This window comes from Motacilla alba, chromosome 4A (genome assembly GCF_015832195.1).
Source record: "Motacilla alba alba isolate MOTALB_02 chromosome 4A, Motacilla_alba_V1.0_pri, whole genome shotgun sequence".
Taxonomy (NCBI): domain Eukaryota; kingdom Metazoa; phylum Chordata; class Aves; order Passeriformes; family Motacillidae; genus Motacilla; species Motacilla alba.
In genome coordinates, this window is record NC_052045.1 from 9,522,810 (window position 1) to 9,541,760 (window position 18,951).

Here is an 18,951-nt window from a genome sequence, read left to right on the forward strand (position 1 = left end):
TTTCATTTCTTAGCAGGAGCTAGACCTTTGTTTACAGTAAGTCAGCATACCTGCACCTACTGAGACTCTTGTTCTACATCTCAAATGAATTCAGCACTTTGTAATTTGCTGGATAGAGAGAGGTGCACCACAAAATGACTGGGGTTCTGTGTTCATTTGCAAGATGTGCTCCAATGCAAAGCAACCACTGGAAATACCTCCATTTGATGTTATTGTTTCATTGAGGGTAGGGATTTGGAAAAAGGGACTCCTTTGACACTGTGACAAATGGTTTATCAGATCATGCTGGAAGTTTAAGTGTAGGTAACATAAAGATCTTTTCCCCTTATTGATCTTAATCAGATACCCTCTTCAATTTTATCAAATATGTCTATGCCAGAGTGATACAAAGAGTGTCGTTCTCCTGTGGTTCCTTATCTTTGGTTCATTATCTTCAGTCTCTTATCTGAATACACATTTGATTTTTCCCCTCTGAAATGCCCAATAATTTTAGAGCTGAAAGCAAATCCTTCCAAATAAAAGGTTTTGACCCCAGTAAATCCAGAACTGAATAGTAAAATACTAAGGAATGACAGCAAATAATACATGAAGTTTGGAATATTAAGCCTACAGCCAAAATATATAAGAGTGTTAAAGACACAAGGTGGAAGAACAGGAAAGCCTTTGTCACCTGCTGCAGCATTTGGGGAAATTTGGAATCATTTTGTGTATTTTTATTGGCAAAGGAGCAAGGGATCCATGTCTTCTTGTAGTTTCCTGCATGTACTGTTTCAATTCAGAGTTTTACTAATGTATCTTGAATAATCTGTAAGGAAGAAAAGGGCAGCCTGTTTACAGGGAAAGGGCCTGTGTGCTGAGGTTCATAAGGTGACACCAGTACCATAGGGTGGACAGTGTGGGGACATGTATAACCTCTGGATGTTTTAAGGAAAATATCAGGTCACAAGAATAAAATTTGAAGGCAAAAAGAATTTCAAGCCTGCAAATAACATACTCAAACAATATGGGAGATAGTTTATTAAGTTTTTTCTAAGAAAATCTGCTTCTGATAGAATGGGACAAGGGAAGATAAGGCAGGATTTAGGCTCCTGAGAGTGAACTATAAAGGTGCTGTTAAAAATGGGATAGTTGTATGTGATTCTTTACTGTTCTTACTGGGCTGAACATACATTAAATTAAGAATTCTGTGGGTTTGTAACACATCAAGCTGAATGCTTATTTCTGTATACTGCAATAGCCAGGTAAGAATGCAGTTACACATAAAAATACATACTAATTGCTGTCAGCAGTCATGTTTTGAAGATCATGCATTTTTTATACATAGCAAGCTGCTAAAATATCCTTACTAGTTATTTCTGCATCATAGCAGCCCTATTGGAAAAGCACTATCAAAAAGATATTCCATTTTAGGATATCCACCAAGACTTTGCAAGCTCCTGGTAAAGGTGCAAGAGGGATGTGACAGACATTGCATTAACATAAAGCTCAGAATACTTACTGCCTTCTGCTTCCAGGGAAGCAGTCACTCAGGTTCCTGTAAAGGCAAAAAGCATAAAGAGACTAGGGTCTGTTATCAGCCCTCTTGGGCAGAGCTGAGATACAGAGCGCTCTGCTTAATATTGCTTATCACTAATTTTGTGTGTGATAACTGAAGCATGAACAATATCCAAGCGGGAAGCAAACTAGATCTATAGCTGCACAGTCAAGCCTATCAAAATATATTGCTGAACTCCTACAGCTAAACAGTTCTGCAGAATATCAGTTCAGGATGTTCCAGCTCACTGGGCCTCCACTCACCGTATGCTTGTGCAGCCTTACCTGTAATAGCAAGTAGCTGTGCTCAAGGGCAGGATGAATTAAAAATTAGGAAGAGATGTTGGAGTGAACCTGCATGATATCAAAAACTGATGGGCTTTTTACTTGCTATGTCCCACTGAGTTGTGAGGCAATGATGATGAAGTCATGGAGTCTTGCTGAAATCACTCATATGAGTGAGGAGTGTATATTACTCTTAGAAATCTGTATTTGCAAAGCCATGCTGAGGAGATTACCCTGGAGAACATTCGCTCATGCCTGTGTCTTCATTCTATGAGAGAAGTAAGACAGAAAGTGATGGTGTTGCTCTGTGGCTTGTCTGTTTAAACCAGAAATGTTCCCTCTTCTAAGCTTATCCTGTATAGGAGGAATCATCTGTGTGTTTTGACCCATGTACTGGCAAAATTTCCTCTGAGAACATGGGATACAGGCTGGGATTTCCTGACAGTCCCTGCACCCCTCATGCACCCGTGTTAGCTGTGGGTTACAAACCTTACAGTGGTGAAGAGCATGAAAATGCTGTCTGCTTTTAAAGCAGACCCAAAGGATCATTGTGAATTTTTTCTCTTTGTAGTGTGAGAAAACACTAAGCAAATGCCAAAAGGAAAATAGCAACATATTGGTTTATAATAATATGTTCGATGCATGATTTTTTTACATGGTCACATGTAACTACAAATTATTTTTCTGGGAATTATTGCACAAATGCTACAATTCGACTATTGTGAGGAAATACATGCAGTTTATATTTCCCTGTTCTTTTAGTAACAAAAAGTCCATGACTACTCTTAGAGGAAGTAAATGAAAAAATTATCTAGATGGAGTGTCCATTAATGTAACATTTCTCCTATATATAATGCTAAGAAATATTCAAAAAGTTTCAAGGCTTGAGGACTGAGGTACAAACAGGCCCAGCAACACCTAACAGTTTTGAAATTTCAAGTTAGTTTTTTTTCTTAGGAGGATATTTAGGCATAATTCCAACAAAAAAAAAAAAGCTTATAAGCGAAGAGATATCACTGTGGGTTTACATCTCTTCCCTTTTTACTTGTATTTTTATCAAATCAATTTTATATGAGTGGATGGGTCCCAGCACCTCCTGAAAACCTCGATGGGTAACCAGTGCTGCTTCCTGTAAGGTTGGAACTGAGCTACCATTGAATGTTAAAAATTGAAAGAACAAAATCACAAGGCAAAGGGAACAGGGATGTCGTCTCCCTTTGGTGTGTGCTCCAGTCAATGCACTGGAACACCCTTATGTCTTGCTGTGAGTTAAACATTATTTTGCCCCTGGCAGATAATCCCCACAAACATTCTTCCCTGATGGCCGGTGGCTTGGGAATCCCACTGGGGAGAGTCCAGGCAGGGTTGTCATGAGCTCCCTGTGAAATCTGTTCAGTAAATGGGGTTCTATACCCAATGCTGATCTGGTTAGACAAACTCTCAGGCTGTACAGGTGTAGTGTTAGACAGCACATTTTCCCAAAAAAATGTTTTTCTCTTTTTATTCGAAAAATCAATGTTTTTATGATTAATCTTGATGCCAATGACATTTTTTTTCCTCTTTAAATGTGCCCTTCTTGTAATACTGAGGGAAATAACAAGCTGGTGCCAAGTGCAAGTCAAATAAATGGGCAATTGCTAAGGGAAACTACTAGCAACTGCCATAAAATAATATGCCATTAACAGCATTTTATTTTGACCATAAATGGCAATAATTATTCTTTTATTAATATTTCAGAAGACTGGGAGAGTTTATTGGGACAAGATGAGATAGGAAATTGTTCAACTGTATTTCCTTCACATTAGAAACTCTGGCAGTGCTATTTTCCTTTTTAAAGAACAATTTGTCATTTCTGTCCAAATAATTAGTTTGAGCAGTATGTAAATGCTCTTGTGATACCGGTTGCAACGTCATCATTCTAATAGTGTATGTATAAACCAGCACACATGCATGGGAATAAACTTATGGAATAACTGGTAGCAAAAAAAAAGCATCCAAAGTAAGTTTCTAACAGAGCTCTCTGTAGGCCATGGCACAAATTTCATGCTTGGTGAAAATCCTGTGTTGCTCAAACCATCTTGATAACCAGAATAAAATGATGAATTTGTTCACATTAATTAAACATATTAAAGAAATATTGTGTTGGATTATGAATACTCTTATATCTTTGCTGTTTTTCATTTCTGTGTTATGAAAAGGCTTACAGAGCAAGAGATGTGTTTTGAAGGGGAAAGAATTAGAAAATACTTTGAAAATTTTAAAGAAAACATTTTGTATAGTTCCTTTTTCCTAAGAGCAAAATTACAATGCACTTAAGAGAAAGAGAAATGTCAGTCAAAATAACAAAAACAATTTTAATAATGACCCCGAAAAGATTTCCAAGCAGGCAGGTTAATCTTTTTTTTGTCAATACACCTATATGAACACCAGCACAAAGTAATTAATTACAGGTTCTGGTACAGAAATGCCTCACATATCATCTTTGGATGTCTGCCTATTCATAACATTCTAATTAGTCCTTTTTTTTTTATCTGTGACTTTGTTAAAACGTGGGGGGTGGTAGAACAATGTTGACATTTCAAAGGGCTGGACTTACATTCCCTGATAATCCACTGGAGTCACACAAACTGCTTTTCCTAATTACCAGACAAAAGCAACACGTTCTCCAAGCTGCCTTGCTCTATAGATGTATTAATAAGCCTTAGCTTATTTAACTGGCGAGGTTCTCATCTCTGAGTAGTTTGGGGATGGTTAGTTACTGAGAAAAGCTATTACATCCCACTGCTGCTGACAGGCTGTGCCTGCTACAGAGGGACTGCACAAGTCTTCCCTGACTTCAGCCTTCTTTCTGACCTCCAGTTGCTCTCCTAGTCTGGGTAACTGAGTTTCTGTCCAGATCCTCTAGGATCAGAATCTTCTAGAATTAGCAGATTTTGGAGACTTGGCTGACTCAGTCCCCTACCTTCTCTGACTCCACCTGTGCATGTGAAATTTTCCACTGACATTTTCACTAGCAAAAAAAAAAAAAAAAAAAAAGAAAAAAGAAAAAAAAAGATCAATTTAACATTTGAAGTAGAGAAGTATCTATAAAAAGAGAGGAAAGAGAATGTGTCATTTCCAGCTTTTGAGAACATCCACTCCTTAGTGCTGAAGAATGTATGTTAACTGTGGAAACCTGAGCTGAGATCACCTCAGTGCATTTTCCTATAGTTTCTACATGTGGGGGGTTTGTTTTTCACACTATTTCCTGAAGGTGCTAAGATTTGTGTTTCATAAGTTCAATGACTTCTTCTCTACCCCAAAAAAGGGTGTTTTCTGGAAAGGGTGGGACTTGTTGAGCATCTGGTTGATTACATTTTATTCATCCAAGTTGTAAAAAAATAAACCATGCTAGATATGGTAGTGCAGCTAGGGCTACATAAATTAGGCAAACAGAAGACAAAGCTAAGCATGGTATCACTTCCAAAATAAAAAAAGCTCAAAGAGCAATCCATAAATTATATGAAATCTATGAAGGCATTATGTGTTTATATAATATTAGATTTATTGTTGAAGCATAAATGTTACTTTAATTTTCTAAATTTCTTTAATTTTAATTTATCTGTTAGATATTTAGATAACATTGAAATAACCCTTATAAAATGGGTTTTGTTATGGCCTGACGATGCACCTTATCACAGGTAAGTAGAATATTGCATTGATCTCTGCTGTAGATAAGGAGACTGCCAAGGAGCAGCTGCCTTGCCACATAAAAAATACGCTGAGCACAATTCAAACATACTGGGGAGTTTCACATTTATTTTGAACTGAACTGTAATAAAAAGGGCAAACCCTGTGTTAGCAGGTACACGGGCAAGAGGAGTCTGCTGGGAAACAGGAGAGAGTCTGGAAATAGTGCTCAGGATCTGTATGGACCCCATGATCAGGTTTTGAGTGAGGAGGGGAGGCACCTGCTGCACTGACCTCCTGCTAAAGGCATGGACCTCATGGGCCTCTCACTCCTCAGTGCATGCCAGGGGGCAGAGTAGCTTTGTCTGCTGCCCCCCATCCTGCCGTGGAGCTGGAGCAGTGAGTGGGACACTGTGCACAGTACCTTTGGGAGCCTGGCCTCTAACCAGGGAGGGTGAGCCTGGTGCTCCTGGCAAATGATGCTTCTTGCTAATGTTATTTAGAGAGTATCAAGGGACTGAGCAAGCACACTTGTCTTACTGTGTTAGATGAAGTGCTATTACCAAAAATGAAGTATGTTGGCACATTGTGAAATGGTAGCACTTAAAAGATGAGCAGGATTTGTGTTCCAGAGAGTCAACATCAGGTACAAGTGCATGCATATGGTGTGCCCAAGTAGCTGCTTAGTCATTCAGGAGGAAAGTGGAGGAGATGGAGTTACCCATAGCAAAGGAAGGCTTTGCCCAGCCCTTCTCCTTGCTGGGAGAGGCTGCAGTTCTTGGACAGCCCCTGGTCCTGCCTGGCAGGATGTTTAGTACTGCATATCCCCAGCACTGGTGGTGCTGTATGCAATTGGGAATAAAATGTGGTGGTGACACTCACCCTTTCCCCAGGAGCAGACACTGCTGGGGCAGACAGTGAGCACTACTAAAAACGAGTTGGGCATTCTGTGAGTTCTTTTGTGTTTGATCATTGCAGTCCATATAATATAATGTAATGTAATATAATATAAATACCCCCAATAATTGCTTCTTGCTTCTTCCTCTGTTTACTTTTCCTCTCAGTAAGCTTTTCCTCCCGTGGTGTTCTGCTCCATGCAATTAAGGTGTAAGGCTTACCCTGTGCATGCTTCTTGGCTGGCTGCATGGTACACTTACAGCAATCTTTTCTTTGAATTATATTAGTACAAATAGACAAATGATATCTATAAAATCTTGGTCTACAGCAAAATGTAACATTTTTCCTTTAAAACTTCCAACTCCTCCATGTTCCCCACCCTGCTGTTGTTGGTACTTTCATCACCCGCTGAGTGTGAGCCAAAATACAGAGACTATTATGCAAATAGTTAATGTTAAAGTGAGTTGGATGGCTTGTTGTGCTTATTTATATAACCTCTAAATGCCGTCTATACACTGTAAGCTGCAGGGTGAACAGCCAGGCTCCCCTCCCATGGTGTCTGAGGAGTTCATGTTTGCAATAGCAATGTATCCCAAATTACAGGTGTACTCTGCACCCAGGCTGCGCTGTAACAAAGGAACCAGGGATACTGCCTCTGGTAAGGAAACAACGGCTGTGGAAGAGTGTACTAAAAAAAGCTTTGGTTCAATAAATTCCCGGGGTTTTTTGCTGGGAAACTGGAGATGTTGGGCAAGAGAGAATTTTAGTCTGACCAAACATGGCCAGTTTTGAATGATAGTGCAGCCTTAGGAATATACAGTTCTACATTACAGATTTGTGCTTTGAAATTAAAACAAGATGTGTGGAAATACACATTGTCAACATGTCAGCCTAGCCAACACCTTGCAGCTGGCAATGAATACTGATTACCTTCTTCACAGCAGACAATTCTTCTACCTAATATAATTTCATTAAAACAAAGCTTATATGAAATTCTCTTTGGTTCTAATTTTAAAGGAATTTCTTGGATAAATCAGACTAGAAACACATGCTTTCCTTAAAAAAAATTCACAGAAGAAAATATTTCATTTGAACATCAATGTTTTTCACAAACTAAAGCAAGTCTTGGCAAGGAATTATTTCCTGGCTGCTGATAGAACAGTAATGCCAGCCTTTGGAGGTACCAGTCAACACCCATCCATTGTTACCTCTCCTGTATGGATTTTACATTTATGCTGTGTTGCTCTAAATGTGGTGTATTTGATGCCACAGGTGTAAGTACTAGTAATAAAGATTTTGTGATAATTTAAATGTTAGAGACCTGAGTTACACCAGCAGGCTTCGTGCAGATCGGTTTGAGTGAGAATTTCCATTTCACTGGAAGGTTGAGCACATTGAAATGCTTAAATTGGAAACATAACTGTTATCCTGTTCATAATTGAAGCAGGGTACATAGTAGCCCTGACCCTGAGGTGCCTCCCTACCTTGCCCCGTGGGCCTTCTTGTAGAACCCTGTGATCCTCACGGTGCCCACCCAAGGCCATGGCAACCGGAGGCCATCAACTGGAAGATGTTCTTCAGGTGTTGTGTCCATGGGCTGTCCCCAGCAGCAGCCTGGGAAGGCCAGTTTTGCCAAAAGGCAGCAAGTGAGCTGCCAGGACATCTGTGGGTTTCTCATGGAAACTCCCAGGACTTTGGCAGAAGTTTGCTAAACCTGAACTATTTCTATAAAACATCTGTTCTCATTGAACTTGTGAAAAATTTTTCTTGTCTCCCTGAAATTTTCTACACTGTCTTTCTGAAGTTCTGTATGTTTCTGGTACACAAGGAAGTCTGATGTTTGTGATATCTGTCTTTAGACTCTTACTTACAGTACCTCATGAATTAAGGCATTTAAAACCATGTTTCATCTTTGGAGAGGGGAGTCTTTCACCACTGTGTGAAACACATACTTTAAATTGTCCTTATCTCTGGTAACTTTATCTAAGTGAAGAGTTGGAGTTTGAGACTTTGGTCTTTAATTCGACTTAAAAAGCCCAGCCGTTGTTTATTGGCTTCATTTGCCAGAGAGGTGATGGAAGGGGGGTGTCCCAGATTGTTCTCTCCAATCTGACACCTCGTATATTGTCCATTATCAAACAAAATGGGGAAGTCCTTTATAGATGCCTCTTTGAGAGCTTCAGAAACAAGATTTCAACAGTGCTGAGATTTTTATGACAACATAATTAGAGCTTCCACCAGATTTTAAAAACTCAATTTTTTGAAAATTGTGTAAGCTGATTTAGGATCAAATCCCACACTTCTTATTCAGGCTTTTCTCTGAATTTCCATTGATCTCAATGGCATAAATCAAGTTCTCTATTTCTAGCAAAGTATCTCCGTGCTTCTTTCCTTGCTGTTCCAATGAACAATCTTCCTTCTTACTAAGTGCATTTCAGAGACATATATTGAAAAGATGTTACTGATGCAGTTAACAGAGAAAATAGGATCTGCTGTGCTTGTGATGATGACTTTGACATTCACTTGATGCTACAAAGATATGAAGGTTAGCTCCCACTTCGATAATCTCTTGTAATGTAGCCTTGTGTCAACAAAGCCACAGGTGTGGACATAGAGATAAGATGATAATTTTGAGTCTATTTTGTGTTCTCTCTTATTTTTCTCACAGTTATGTTTAAAAGTTCAAACCTCTAGTAAATAGGATAGTGAATCTGTGTTTTCTATCTCTTTTCCTTTCTAAAATGGTATCATGGGGTTGTTTCTCAGCAAGTCCTGATCAAATTGGCTGAATTTATGAATACAAAGATGTGGTTTTCTACCTGCCAGCTTCATCTAACCTCACACTTGCATCTGAAAGCCAGGATGTGTTTGATGTGATCTAGAGGACCACCTATAGAGGCCCACCATGACAATAATGTTATAGATTCAGTTCAGTTAGCTAAATTGCTCTTGTGGGGAGGATTATTAGTGTATATACCAGATGGAGGAGCAGGTTCTTACTCTGCAATCTTGTTTCTAGGTCAAAAACCATGGGTAGGCCCCAGGAATGAATCCTGATTTATGTTCCCTCTCAAATCCTCTAAAGAGGAAGTAGTATGAAAACTTGATTTTCAAACATCAGATATTGGACTCCAAACTCATGCAAGTAATATATCACTGAATAAGAATTTTCTGAGATTTCTCAGAATCGAGTGTTTAGTCTCAGTAATGTGTGGGGCGACACACTTCATGTGATTATTACTATATTATAGTAATCCTATACAGACTCCACCTGCCCCCGAGTCCCTGTGGGCTGCTGCAAACATGGGTGAAGCAATATTTTCACATAGTGGAGTTTATAATCCTCATAGCATAAGGTAATCAATGGGTAGAAGTGAATACATCCTTCTTTACTCAGGAAGAGAATTGGAGGACAAAATCAAAACTGGGTTAAGGTCATATTGGTTGACAGAAGAAGATTAAGAAATGTCCTGTGATTTTCTTTGCTATTGTATAGAGGTCATGCTGCCCAGCAGGCTTCCTGCTAAAAACTGCTCGAGAAGTCTCAGCAGTGCCAGAGCTAATGTGATGTTATTCCAGACCTTCAGTGAGGGTATCACCAGGAAGGTTTCCAGACTGAGAGGTCTAGAATCAGCCACATCTGACACACAGGAAGCTTTGATGCAAATTCCCTTTGGTGAACATCTAGAGAGTTTTTCCAAGCTCATTCTGTCTTTTTTCAGGATGGGCAGCACTCCCAATGTGCTTCACTGGCAGCTCCCTTCACTGAAAAGGGAAAGGTGACTAACAGCAGTCTCAATATCCCATTTTATTCATATCTCACATAACAGAGAACTCACAGACATATTTTTGAAAGAGACAGGGAGACCAATAATTACCACCTTCTAGAATCAGATGCAAAGCCATAATTCTGCATACAAGATACTTTTCTTTTCGGAGTTCGCAGCTTTCCAGAACCTGACATTGTAGGGAGCAGAGCATTGAGATGACAAATAGCTTGTAAGCTTTTGACAAGACAAGTAATCTTTTATACCAGAATTGCTGTAGTATCTTCTTAGAATGGACTTTTCCAGTAAATCGCTCTTACCACCCATTTTTAACAGAGCTGAATTCAGCCCTCCTCTAGCAGACTTCAAATCTAGATTCTGCAGCTTATTTAAAGCATTGAGACTTGGCCCTGTAAGATGCTGGACCCCTTCAATCAGTCTAAAGACATTGCCTACAGGCGGTATTCAGTGTGTTCCATCCCTTGGCCCTTGTCACACTGCAGGAAAGTCAAACTCTCCCTGCTTCTACATGATTCCTTTTAACAAAATCCCACTGGAAAGGATGTAACACTGTAAGACTAGCACAACATCTGCAGTCCAAAACCTGCTTTACTCTTGTTGTACTCTCCAAGGGGCAGATGGCATCTCCTCATCCACGCTCAGATATTTCCCACCCTTCTGGGACCCTCTGACTCTGAGAAACTACCATAAATCACTGTAATACCAAATGCCAGGGCACGCAGTTCTAGAGGTCAGCTCCAGGTAAGATGAACCTTTGGCTGTCAAGACCTCTGTTTGCAGAAGCAGGAGGCAGGCTAGGGCCATATTTCTCTATTTATTCATGAAGAAACATCTTGTTTGAGTGGTGACAAGAAAAATGTCAAATCCAAGTTTTCTAAATCATTAGTTAATAATTTTTCTTTCTTTTTTTTTTCTTTGTTTTTCTCAGCAGACTACACTGGCAATGGGGAAAGAAAGCCAGTTGGGGACATTTGCTAAGATTTTTGTTGGGGTTTTTTTGGAGGGGAGGGGTGCAGGGAGAAATTCTCCAGCTCCCTCTAAGTGATACAAGGTCATTTAGATTGGCATAAATATCCATTCTCTTTTGCTGCTGTGGGAGATGTAATCTATTCATTTCAATGGCCAGTGAGCAAGGGCTGCCAGCACCGCCTCGGTGTTTCTGTGCTGCTGTTCTGTTCCGGTGCCTGCCCTGGGGCACACATGAGTCACACTCCCAAGCAATGACAAAAATTTTAACATTTTAAGTAAGTGATGAAAGCTTTAATAACTGTAAACCTCAGTAAATGTTTGAAGGAAAATAGTCACCAATTTCTCTCTGTATGTGAACGGATGAGAATGAATTGTAAACTGCATAGCCAGGCTGCAGCAATCTTCATGTAATTCCCAACACGGTAGGAAGCTTTTCATCTGATTTTTGGGCCTCTGGCTTCACATGCCCTGTGCCTCTGCTCCTGCTTTGAAATGGGATAATGATATACCCCTTTTCTACCTTTTGACCACTGCAATTACTGGGTTGGAGGCCAGTGGCACATTAAGCATTTCTACAGCACTTAGTAGATCTTTGTTGTTGCATAAAAAATCAAGCTGCTTTAAATCAGCAGCTTACCTAGAAAGTGAGTGAGTAAACCATCATATGTTTTCTGAATAGCTGGTAGAAAATACATGAAATTATTTTGAATACTTTTAAAGTCTAGTTTGTAAACTTCATTTGTAATAATAAGTGGGGCTTTTATACAACAACATTTCTGTGAAGTGAGCATTTTTTCTGCATGGGATTTTTTTTTTAAATCTCTTCATAATAATAGATGATGTGTTGTAATCCATGTCACAATCTCATAAAAACATCCTCTGAATTTGCTCAATAAACTGAGTTTTTCTTTTTCATTTACATTGCAATCTTTCTCTTTAAGAGAACACTTTAGATCATGTTGTCATGACAACAGAATATGGTCTAAGGTTGAAATGCTGACATTTTTCTCAGTGTTCATAATGCACCCCCTGCTCACTCTTCCCTTCTTGGACAGTTCTGAGAGTCTCTACAAATAAATGTAAATCTGCAACACAGAGATGCATTTGGGGGCTAGAAAAAGCTGACTGCTGTATTTTTCTTTTTCTGTGTTTGTGAGTTTGTGTAAATGGGGAAATCATTTTAAAGCTTGGGGACACTATTGTACCAACATCTGTATTATAATTCAAAGACACACAAACACAAGGGCATTTTCCATATCATCCAAACACATATAAATTGTCTCTCAACCAAAAATGTCTATGCCGAAACTCATGTTCGAGCAGTTTTGAGTCTGCTCCAAATAATGTTAGGGAAAAAGAGGTAGCCTGCAATAAACTTGAAAACATAGAAGACCTAGAACAGGCTATAAATAATAAGTAGATTCTGTTTTGTCTTATCCTCTGGAGATGGTCATAAAATTGAATACATGAATACGTGAGTCCTGCAGTCCTGAGAGTATTCAGATGCCATCCAGGTATTTCCTCTCTTACCAAAGAGAATAGTCAGTGATGTATTCCAACTGTACCAATTCCTAGAGAATTATGTCCATAGTAAGTGGAGGCCATAGAAAGGAAAACATGGAATCACTGTAACATTTATTAAAATGTTTAATTCATGCAGCTTCCCTGATTCACTCAGAAGAGTAAGACCTGAAATGATCTGTTAGCTTAAGTTTACAAACATTATTTCCTGTAATACTGCAAACAATCATACCAATTTGCCTCTCCTTTGTTTTTCCAAATAAGATATTAATTTTCATTTGGGGAGGTCTCTTTGAGAAAAGTTGAAAAGAACAGTTCAAAGCTTCTTCAAACTTTTTTCAATACCTGCATATTCTTCTGAATATCTGAAAATATGTTTGTAGGTAAAGTGATTTCCTGGAATGGACATTAGAAACAGCTGGGAGAAAAGGTTAAAAAGAAAAAAACTCACAGGATATGGCTGGTGAGCCTATGTGAACAAATGCTGATACTAGAAATATGCCCTTTTTTCAAGCTCTGAGAATATAGATGAATTTATGGATATAGTTCTGCATGTGAGTTAGGCAGAGCAGAGCAGATTGTTTCACATCTGCTTCCTGTAGGGTCTTTTATCATCTTCTGAAACATCTGGTGCAAGCAACTGTTAGGATATTGGATGATAACATACTGTGAATATGGTCCACCTTGGCCACACCTTGTTTCTTCACACAATATTGTAAATAGGAAAGTCTAACAGGGACTGCACAAGCATAAAAGAATTTTTGTGGCTTGGGGGAGAAGCTGAAGTAGCAAAGTAAAAGAGTAAACAATGGACTGATGCAATCCAAATATTCTCTGATTCAGCAGTTTGTGAAGTGGTTAATTGGCATTGATCGCATTGCGAGTTAAACAAGAATATTCCTGTTTATATGCAGGATGCAGACAAGGTTAGAACTTCCTTGCTAAACTTTATGACCTATTCAGACATTGAAGCACCACTTGAAGTCTCTGAGCAAGAGATCTCAGAAAATAAAAGTAGTCATCATAATAATGTATTTTATCTACTTGTTTAGTCCATAAAAGTATAATTATAGAAGAAAATGGATAAATAACTCAGAACAAGACTTTCAGCCACATGAAAAAAAATCACAGATTTGAAGTTTTTGCCCTAGTGCTGAATGAAATCCAGATTATCTAATGAAAATGAGATGACTCAAGGAACTTCATAGTGAAGTACTTGTGAGGCTGGCCTTTGTGGACTCAGGGCTGTTCTTATAATCAAATGCAGCATGCTCAGTACTTCCTCTGTTGTAGATGAGATTTGACCTCTAGGTTTGATTTGTATTAGCTAGTGACTATTCTCTGCTTTTCACTTGAGAAAACTTCAGATTAAATTTTTATTAAACAGGATGTAGGTCTCTGAAAACTTTAAATCCCAACTAATTGGCTTTTTTGGATAGGAAAACTTAATTTAAAAATCCCCAGCCAGCTGCAGTTATAAGCCCTCTTATTTCATTACATATGTGAGTCTTTCTTCCTCTCTGTATAAAACTTTCCAATCCAACACTACATCAGCAGGAAGACTGGTGTATATGTGTGTGTCTGTGTGTGTGTGTGTGTGAGTTTAAAAGTGAAGCTAGATTAACTCAACTAGTTAGTGTAGCTGAGCTTAATTAAAATTAATAGTGAATTTAAAAATGAGAAAATAATTATGGCACCAAGTAAAACAGCAAGATGAAGAAAGCAACTGTGAAAGATTACAAAACTGCAGTAGGAAGCTGCCAGAAGACCTGTCTTTGGCTTGCTAAATGGAATCATGGATTGTAGTATCAAAATACCTCTAATATCTAAGAATAAACAAAGCAGTCACCTAACCTGTCTCTTATGCCAAGCATAAAGAGTTTGTCCACTTAGGAATTGATGTAAGTGACAGGGAATGAACTCCTGGTGTATTACAGTCTTCTCTGGTGTGGTCAGAAGACAAGGCAAAGAAGCAAAGGGGTTCCTGCCTTGCAATGACTTCCCTTGACATGTTTGTGTAAGGTCTGAATGTAATCCAGAGGTCCAGTCATAGGAATCCACATACAAAGTTTAGAACAGTAAGTTTTCTCCTTGAAATGCTTTCCACAATAAAACTAAAAAGAACTCACAGGAGAGCAGCCTGAGAAATATCCCCAGAGTGTTGCACCCTGATGGAACCCTGCTATGGATTATGGATTACTGTCTTGATACCTCGGGTTTCTACTTCAGCTGAGACATCATTCAGACCTCCCACATATTTCCAGTTTTAGCTGATAATATACCAACAGGATGACAATGAAGAGCACGTCTCTAAGAGTAAGTTTTATCTTTTTTTCTCTCCAATTCTGGGCATTAGTCTGGTTGTGACAGGTCATTCCTTTGAAGCATCGTGAGTGACAAGCATTTAGCTGAGGTGCTCGTATCAAGATTTAAGCTGTTAAAAGTCTCTGTCAATCACCAAAAGTGAGTCTTGCTCCTTCTGCTTATCTCTCTTTACAACTTCCTCAGGATCATAATTCTATCCCAGTAGTTCATTCCACCACATTTTCCTAAATATGGATATTTGTGCAGATGACTATGAAGCTTTTTAAAAGCTTCAACTAAGGCACTTTAAGAGAGCAGAGCTATTTCACATTCTCTCTGTTCTGGTTTTTGGCTCAGAGAATTCTCCTGGATAATTTGTAAACTAAATCAGAGTTCTTCAGAAAGCTGTGACATGCCAGGCTAAGTGGGCTGTGAGGAGCCCTTGTGTCCTGAATCTTGTGCACAGCCAGGGAATCTGGGAATTCACTGAAAAGTTTTAGTATCATATTCTCTCTAAACTTGAAGAAGGTTGGGATTTTTCCTGTCCATTGAAGTTCCTTAACAAAAGGATTGTAGCATTTCCTGAAAGAAACAGGAATGAAAAGCTTTTAATTCTCTTACATGCATTGCTGATTTGTTCAGCTGGAGAAGATTTACATGGGATGGTTCAGTGTCTCTCCATTCAGTTAAGAGAAACCTTAATGGTATTTCTAGTGGGCAAACTTGCTCTCATGCTCAGCTTCTCTGTCAGTCAACTAATTTATTTTAGTTTCCATCTTTTGAACAAAACCAGGTCTAAATTACATGAGTCAGCATATCTAATAATGCCTTTTTGGAACACATTATGTGATGACTACAGATCTTTCTTTGCAGAAAATGATGTATTACTACAGTGGAGAGGATGTCTGCCCCTTCCATAAATCATACCTGGGGACTTGGAACCGATGGTCTACTATCTCACTAAAGGTGAATAGGACTAGCTCTAAGTGATGGACCAACCACAGCACATTTTAAATTACCACCTCTGATAAAACACCTGAAAACCAGTTATGCTTCACCAGAGACATCACAAAAGTCACTAAATTTACGCTATAGCCTTCTCATTTTAACTTGACACTTACCTTCATTAACCTGTAGTTTAGATGGGCACTTTATTACATTTTCATTAGTGGTGAGCTGTAGGTAGCTGCCTCACTGTCATCTTGTTTTCATGCACACACCACCAAAAAACTGAACTCTGTTTCCATGCTTTTAAGATTTTGCAGTGGTATAGATTTCCTGATTATAGCATTTACTCCTCATTGAAAGATAGAAATGATGATAATCTCCTGCTGTGCTATAGCATTCTTAATCAGGTAACGTGGGAGTCACTCTGCAGATTAAAAACCTCATATTTTCATGTGTTTCAGTACTATAGCCAAGTGAATCAGATGAGGGGAGGGAAAAGAAAACCCTCAATCAGTCCAGCCTGATTTATAGAAGTGTGTAGTAAAATCTGGAATCAGAAGCAGATTTTTCTGTGTGTTCTGCAGTAGCTGAATATTAGTGAGCCTGGCTGGGCTTTTGGAATTCAGCAGGGAAATACCTGTGGCTTCTGCAGCCTTTCTACAGATGGGTGTACAAGGGCAGGGTCACCATCATATCAGATGTTTCTGCAGTTATCAGTCTTAGAAAAAACCTGTTCTTGTGCCATGGAGAACATTACTTCTGAAGCAGCGTCTAACAGCAGAGGAGTCAACAGCCAAACCAAACTCAAACTCCAAACCCTTTGAAGTTTGCCCATCATCATTTTTAGCTGAGTTCCTCACTACTTTGAAATACAAAGTAATAATGACTAACACAAAATTGGTGAAATTTAAATTGCTTGATTGCTTGTACACCCACAGAAATGCAGTGGGTTTGGAGTATGATGCACAAAAAGAAGGAATTCACAGCACTTTTTCATAAACATTTAAAATGCCCAAGTTAACACATAGTTTGTGATAAGAAATTAATTTAATACTTTGTAACGCGGGCAGGACATGATAGGAAATTTTGCTTTTTGCTAAGAGGCACATATATCTAAGGAAGAGCATAAATAAGAACCTGGAGAGTAGATTAAAAGAATCTCAAGAAAGAAACTTGGCATCTGAATAGTATCAGGGTTGCACAAAAAAAATTATACATTTTCTGGATCACAACACATTTTTAAAACTTGTTCTGAGTCTAAATGAAAATGGAGGCCAGTGCAGAAAGCACAAAAATATTTGTTACTGTTCTGGGCTAATGAACAGTTTGAAGATGCTAAATTTCTGCACCATTTGCTTTGCTACTAAATGACCTTTTTTTTTAAATTGCAAGCAATATTTAAAAATACCAAAATTGTTCTGATTTCAATTTGCTGCATGCATTTTAAAAGCTGAAATACAGTTTGGGTTTCATATTTTTGCACTTTTTTGACAAAAATTTATTTAACTGAAAAGGGAATTTTGTCTTTCCAGTTGAAATGTGATGAGGTTGGAAATCTTGCACCCATACCCCCATTCTCCTACAAGTCCTATTTGAGGTTTCATGTAGATTAAATTCTCTTTGAAGTAACAGATATGTATGATACATAGTGAGCAAACGAGCTAAATAACATGATTGCTATTTAATCAAAGCATAAGTGTGTGAAGCTGCCTTCCCATTGTTTGCAAGTACTGCTGTGTGTCTTGGAAAATTGGGAACAGTTACAACAGTGGGTAGAGCTTTTGTGTACCAGATCCAGCAGGATCATTAAACACAATGTGATTCTATATTCCATCTATTGAAATATTTATTTATTTAGAGAAGAACCCAAATTATTTGTAAGGAATTGTAATCATAAGTGGATTTGGCGCTGGAACTCTCTTTTGCCTTTGAATCTAATGCAGACTGATGGTTAATGGGTTCTCCCTGTGGTTCACTAGTTCCAACAGCTGTGTGGTTTTTCTGCCACCTTTTCTCTTTTAAACGAATTCTTGACTTCTGCTAATGCAATATTTTTCACAGATCCATAAGTGAGTGAAAAAGTAGTAGTTTTATCCTAATGCTGTGTTCTAGTTGGGAAGGGTCTGAGAGGCTCAGCTCATTTTATGGATTTTGTTTTGGTAGCCTATGTAGAATTCAGATATATGGGCTGTCCTGCAATCACAGTTTCTGTCTCAGTGCACTTTGGTCTCCCCGTGAAGCTTCTGTGTGCAATACAGTTGTCAAGAAGTTATTGATCAGGTTGGAGTTATCGCACTGTTCCTCACAGACTCTTCTTTCTAGCTTTTAGTCATTTTGTTTGAATTGGTTTCAGCCTTCGTAATAGTACTTCATGGGTATGGTACAGGAATTAGTGGTATTGCCACTGAAACTATTCACAGAACACCTGGTAAGTTAGATGGGGAGGATGGTGAGTTTACCTGCTTATTTTCAGCAGTGACTATTTTTAAGAGCACATGGGATCTCTTTCTGTGACAATCACTTGTGCAGAACAGCTATCTGGTGAGGGTACCTTTGGTTTTCTCACCTCTACCATTATGTGCTCAGTCAAATAAGATGTTTTAATGCTGTTCTGTGCATCTTTTTCCTAAAAAACCTGGCTGTGTCATGGATGTTTTCAGCTGATTGACGAGCTGGCAAAACACGTTGTTGGTAGTGTGCTCCATCTGCTTCATGTTCTGCAGGATCCAGTAGCAGTTGGTAGTGAGACTACCAAGGCAGCAGTCCAGACTTGCATTGTGTCTAGTGTGTAGGATTGAAAGAAAGAAACGGAGGGAGTGTTACATTTCCTCTCAGTCTCTGTACAAACAAGAAGGACACCTTAAGTACCTTTAGAAAGAATTTCACTTGTGTGAAATTCACTTGTCACTGAAAATAGAGAGACATTTTTCTAGATAATTATTCAAGTAGTCCTTTATTGCCAATCTCCAGTCTTAAAAACTAAATAAATCTCATGCAGTTTAGCTCTTTAACAAAATTATCTGAACAGTGAATAAAA